Genomic DNA, 6,495 nt, shown 5'->3' with positions numbered 1-6,495 from the left:
CCCACCCCCCCCCCCCCCCACCCCCCCCCCCCCCCACCCCCCCCCCCCCCCACCCCCCCCCCCCCCCACCCCCCCCCCCCCCCACCCCCCCCCCCCCCCACCCCCCCCCCCCCCCACCCCCCCCCCCCCCCACCCCCCCCCCCCCCCACCCCCCCCCCCCCCCACCCCCCCCCCCCCCCACCCCCCCCCCCCCCCACCCCCCCCCCCCCCCACCCCCCCCCCCCCCCACCCCCCCCCCCCCCCACCCCCCCCCCCCCCCACCCCCCCCCCCCCCCACCCCCCCCCCCCCCCACCCCCCCCCCCCCCCACCCCCCCCCCCCCCCACCCCCCCCCCCCCCCACCCCCCCCCCCCCCCACCCCCCCCCCCCCCCACCCCCCCCCCCCCCCACCCCCCCCCCCCCCCACCCCCCCCCCCCCCCACCCCCCCCCCCCCCCACCCCCCCCCCCCCCCACCCCCCCCCCCCCCCACCCCCCCCCCCCCCCACCCCCCCCCCCCCCCACCCCCCCCCCCCCCCACCCCCCCCCCCCCCCACCCCCCCCCCCCCCCACCCCCCCCCCCCCCCACCCCCCCCCCCCCCCACCCCCCCCCCCCCCCACCCCCCCCCCCCCCCACCCCCCCCCCCCCCCACCCCCCCCCCCCCCCACCCCCCCCCCCCCCCACCCCCCCCCCCCCCCACCCCCCCCCCCCCCCACCCCCCCCCCCCCCCACCCCCCCCCCCCCCCACCCCCCCCCCCCCCCACCCCCCCCCCCCCCCACCCCCCCCCCCCCCCACCCCCCCCCCCCCCCACCCCCCCCCCCCCCCACCCCCCCCCCCCCCCACCCCCCCCCCCCCCCACCCCCCCCCCCCCCCACCCCCCCCCCCCCCCACCCCCCCCCCCCCCCACCCCCCCCCCCCCCCACCCCCCCCCCCCCCCACCCCCCCCCCCCCCCACCCCCCCCCCCCCCCACCCCCCCCCCCCCCCACCCCCCCCCCCCCCCACCCCCCCCCCCCCCCACCCCCCCCCCCCCCCACCCCCCCCCCCCCCCACCCCCCCCCCCCCCCACCCCCCCCCCCCCCCACCCCCCCCCCCCCCCACCCCCCCCCCCCCCCACCCCCCCCCCCCCCCACCCCCCCCCCCCCCCACCCCCCCCCCCCCCCACCCCCCCCCCCCCCCACCCCCCCCCCCCCCCACCCCCCCCCCCCCCCACCCCCCCCCCCCCCCACCCCCCCCCCCCCCCACCCCCCCCCCCCCCCACCCCCCCCCCCCCCCACCCCCCCCCCCCCCCACCCCCCCCCCCCCCCACCCCCCCCCCCCCCCACCCCCCCCCCCCCCCACCCCCCCCCCCCCCCACCCCCCCCCCCCCCCACCCCCCCCCCCCCCCACCCCCCCCCCCCCCCACCCCCCCCCCCCCCCACCCCCCCCCCCCCCCACCCCCCCCCCCCCCCACCCCCCCCCCCCCCCACCCCCCCCCCCCCCCACCCCCCCCCCCCCCCACCCCCCCCCCCCCCCACCCCCCCCCCCCCCCACCCCCCCCCCCCCCCACCCCCCCCCCCCCCCACCCCCCCCCCCCCCCACCCCCCCCCCCCCCCACCCCCCCCCCCCCCCACCCCCCCCCCCCCCCACCCCCCCCCCCCCCCACCCCCCCCCCCCCCCACCCCCCCCCCCCCCCACCCCCCCCCCCCCCCACCCCCCCCCCCCCCCACCCCCCCCCCCCCCCACCCCCCCCCCCCCCCACCCCCCCCCCCCCCCACCCCCCCCCCCCCCCACCCCCCCCCCCCCCCACCCCCCCCCCCCCCCACCCCCCCCCCCCCCCACCCCCCCCCCCCCCCACCCCCCCCCCCCCCCACCCCCCCCCCCCCCCACCCCCCCCCCCCCCCACCCCCCCCCCCCCCCACCCCCCCCCCCCCCCACCCCCCCCCCCCCCCACCCCCCCCCCCCCCCACCCCCCCCCCCCCCCACCCCCCCCCCCCCCCACCCCCCCCCCCCCCCACCCCCCCCCCCCCCCACCCCCCCCCCCCCCCACCCCCCCCCCCCCCCACCCCCCCCCCCCCCCACCCCCCCCCCCCCCCACCCCCCCCCCCCCCCACCCCCCCCCCCCCCCACCCCCCCCCCCCCCCACCCCCCCCCCCCCCCACCCCCCCCCCCCCCCACCCCCCCCCCCCCCCACCCCCCCCCCCCCCCACCCCCCCCCCCCCCCACCCCCCCCCCCCCCCACCCCCCCCCCCCCCCACCCCCCCCCCCCCCCACCCCCCCCCCCCCCCACCCCCCCCCCCCCCCACCCCCCCCCCCCCCCACCCCCCCCCCCCCCCACCCCCCCCCCCCCCCACCCCCCCCCCCCCCCACCCCCCCCCCCCCCCACCCCCCCCCCCCCCCACCCCCCCCCCCCCCCACCCCCCCCCCCCCCCACCCCCCCCCCCCCCCACCCCCCCCCCCCCCCACCCCCCCCCCCCCCCACCCCCCCCCCCCCCCACCCCCCCCCCCCCCCACCCCCCCCCCCCCCCACCCCCCCCCCCCCCCACCCCCCCCCCCCCCCACCCCCCCCCCCCCCCACCCCCCCCCCCCCCCACCCCCCCCCCCCCCCACCCCCCCCCCCCCCCACCCCCCCCCCCCCCCACCCCCCCCCCCCCCCACCCCCCCCCCCCCCCACCCCCCCCCCCCCCCACCCCCCCCCCCCCCCACCCCCCCCCCCCCCCACCCCCCCCCCCCCCCACCCCCCCCCCCCCCCACCCCCCCCCCCCCCCACCCCCCCCCCCCCCCACCCCCCCCCCCCCCCACCCCCCCCCCCCCCCACCCCCCCCCCCCCCCACCCCCCCCCCCCCCCACCCCCCCCCCCCCCCACCCCCCCCCCCCCCCACCCCCCCCCCCCCCCACCCCCCCCCCCCCCCACCCCCCCCCCCCCCCACCCCCCCCCCCCCCCACCCCCCCCCCCCCCCACCCCCCCCCCCCCCCACCCCCCCCCCCCCCCACCCCCCCCCCCCCCCACCCCCCCCCCCCCCCACCCCCCCCCCCCCCCACCCCCCCCCCCCCCCACCCCCCCCCCCCCCCACCCCCCCCCCCCCCCACCCCCCCCCCCCCCCACCCCCCCCCCCCCCCACCCCCCCCCCCCCCCACCCCCCCCCCCCCCCACCCCCCCCCCCCCCCACCCCCCCCCCCCCCCACCCCCCCCCCCCCCCACCCCCCCCCCCCCCCACCCCCCCCCCCCCCCACCCCCCCCCCCCCCCACCCCCCCCCCCCCCCACCCCCCCCCCCCCCCACCCCCCCCCCCCCCCACCCCCCCCCCCCCCCACCCCCCCCCCCCCCCACCCCCCCCCCCCCCCACCCCCCCCCCCCCCCACCCCCCCCCCCCCCCACCCCCCCCCCCCCCCACCCCCCCCCCCCCCCACCCCCCCCCCCCCCCACCCCCCCCCCCCCCCACCCCCCCCCCCCCCCACCCCCCCCCCCCCCCACCCCCCCCCCCCCCCACCCCCCCCCCCCCCCACCCCCCCCCCCCCCCACCCCCCCCCCCCCCCACCCCCCCCCCCCCCCACCCCCCCCCCCCCCCACCCCCCCCCCCCCCCACCCCCCCCCCCCCCCACCCCCCCCCCCCCCCACCCCCCCCCCCCCCCACCCCCCCCCCCCCCCACCCCCCCCCCCCCCCACCCCCCCCCCCCCCCACCCCCCCCCCCCCCCACCCCCCCCCCCCCCCACCCCCCCCCCCCCCCACCCCCCCCCCCCCCCACCCCCCCCCCCCCCCACCCCCCCCCCCCCCCACCCCCCCCCCCCCCCACCCCCCCCCCCCCCCACCCCCCCCCCCCCCCACCCCCCCCCCCCCCCACCCCCCCCCCCCCCCACCCCCCCCCCCCCCCACCCCCCCCCCCCCCCACCCCCCCCCCCCCCCACCCCCCCCCCCCCCCACCCCCCCCCCCCCCCACCCCCCCCCCCCCCCACCCCCCCCCCCCCCCACCCCCCCCCCCCCCCACCCCCCCCCCCCCCCACCCCCCCCCCCCCCCACCCCCCCCCCCCCCCACCCCCCCCCCCCCCCACCCCCCCCCCCCCCCACCCCCCCCCCCCCCCACCCCCCCCCCCCCCCACCCCCCCCCCCCCCCACCCCCCCCCCCCCCCACCCCCCCCCCCCCCCACCCCCCCCCCCCCCCACCCCCCCCCCCCCCCACCCCCCCCCCCCCCCACCCCCCCCCCCCCCCACCCCCCCCCCCCCCCACCCCCCCCCCCCCCCACCCCCCCCCCCCCCCACCCCCCCCCCCCCCCACCCCCCCCCCCCCCCACCCCCCCCCCCCCCCACCCCCCCCCCCCCCCACCCCCCCCCCCCCCCACCCCCCCCCCCCCCCACCCCCCCCCCCCCCCACCCCCCCCCCCCCCCACCCCCCCCCCCCCCCACCCCCCCCCCCCCCCACCCCCCCCCCCCCCCACCCCCCCCCCCCCCCACCCCCCCCCCCCCCCACCCCCCCCCCCCCCCACCCCCCCCCCCCCCCACCCCCCCCCCCCCCCACCCCCCCCCCCCCCCACCCCCCCCCCCCCCCACCCCCCCCCCCCCCCACCCCCCCCCCCCCCCACCCCCCCCCCCCCCCACCCCCCCCCCCCCCCACCCCCCCCCCCCCCCACCCCCCCCCCCCCCCACCCCCCCCCCCCCCCACCCCCCCCCCCCCCCACCCCCCCCCCCCCCCACCCCCCCCCCCCCCCACCCCCCCCCCCCCCCACCCCCCCCCCCCCCCACCCCCCCCCCCCCCCACCCCCCCCCCCCCCCACCCCCCCCCCCCCCCACCCCCCCCCCCCCCCACCCCCCCCCCCCCCCACCCCCCCCCCCCCCCACCCCCCCCCCCCCCCACCCCCCCCCCCCCCCACCCCCCCCCCCCCCCACCCCCCCCCCCCCCCACCCCCCCCCCCCCCCACCCCCCCCCCCCCCCACCCCCCCCCCCCCCCACCCCCCCCCCCCCCCACCCCCCCCCCCCCCCACCCCCCCCCCCCCCCACCCCCCCCCCCCCCCACCCCCCCCCCCCCCCACCCCCCCCCCCCCCCACCCCCCCCCCCCCCCACCCCCCCCCCCCCCCACCCCCCCCCCCCCCCACCCCCCCCCCCCCCCACCCCCCCCCCCCCCCACCCCCCCCCCCCCCCACCCCCCCCCCCCCCCACCCCCCCCCCCCCCCACCCCCCCCCCCCCCCACCCCCCCCCCCCCCCACCCCCCCCCCCCCCCACCCCCCCCCCCCCCCACCCCCCCCCCCCCCCACCCCCCCCCCCCCCCACCCCCCCCCCCCCCCACCCCCCCCCCCCCCCACCCCCCCCCCCCCCCACCCCCCCCCCCCCCCACCCCCCCCCCCCCCCACCCCCCCCCCCCCCCACCCCCCCCCCCCCCCACCCCCCCCCCCCCCCACCCCCCCCCCCCCCCACCCCCCCCCCCCCCCACCCCCCCCCCCCCCCACCCCCCCCCCCCCCCACCCCCCCCCCCCCCCACCCCCCCCCCCCCCCACCCCCCCCCCCCCCCACCCCCCCCCCCCCCCACCCCCCCCCCCCCCCACCCCCCCCCCCCCCCACCCCCCCCCCCCCCCACCCCCCCCCCCCCCCACCCCCCCCCCCCCCCACCCCCCCCCCCCCCCACCCCCCCCCCCCCCCACCCCCCCCCCCCCCCACCCCCCCCCCCCCCCACCCCCCCCCCCCCCCACCCCCCCCCCCCCCCACCCCCCCCCCCCCCCACCCCCCCCCCCCCCCACCCCCCCCCCCCCCCACCCCCCCCCCCCCCCACCCCCCCCCCCCCCCACCCCCCCCCCCCCCCACCCCCCCCCCCCCCCACCCCCCCCCCCCCCCACCCCCCCCCCCCCCCACCCCCCCCCCCCCCCACCCCCCCCCCCCCCCACCCCCCCCCCCCCCCACCCCCCCCCCCCCCCACCCCCCCCCCCCCCCACCCCCCCCCCCCCCCACCCCCCCCCCCCCCCACCCCCCCCCCCCCCCACCCCCCCCCCCCCCCACCCCCCCCCCCCCCCACCCCCCCCCCCCCCCACCCCCCCCCCCCCCCACCCCCCCCCCCCCCCACCCCCCCCCCCCCCCACCCCCCCCCCCCCCCACCCCCCCCCCCCCCCACCCCCCCCCCCCCCCACCCCCCCCCCCCCCCACCCCCCCCCCCCCCCACCCCCCCCCCCCCCCACCCCCCCCCCCCCCCACCCCCCCCCCCCCCCACCCCCCCCCCCCCCCACCCCCCCCCCCCCCCACCCCCCCCCCCCCCCACCCCCCCCCCCCCCCACCCCCCCCCCCCCCCACCCCCCCCCCCCCCCACCCCCCCCCCCCCCCACCCCCCCCCCCCCCCACCCCCCCCCCCCCCCACCCCCCCCCCCCCCCACCCCCCCCCCCCCCCACCCCCCCCCCCCCCCACCCCCCCCCCCCCCCACCCCCCCCCCCCCCCACCCCCCCCCCCCCCCACCCCCCCCCCCCCCCACCCCCCCCCCCCCCCACCCCCCCCCCCCCCCACCCCCCCCCCCCCCCACCCCCCCCCCCCCCCACCCCCCCCCCCCCCCACCCCCCCCCCC

The sequence above is a fragment of the Sphaerodactylus townsendi genome, linkage group LG09 (assembly GCF_021028975.2).
Source record: "Sphaerodactylus townsendi isolate TG3544 linkage group LG09, MPM_Stown_v2.3, whole genome shotgun sequence".
Lineage (NCBI taxonomy): Eukaryota > Metazoa > Chordata > Lepidosauria > Squamata > Sphaerodactylidae > Sphaerodactylus > Sphaerodactylus townsendi.
This window is presented reverse-complemented; position numbering follows the sequence as displayed.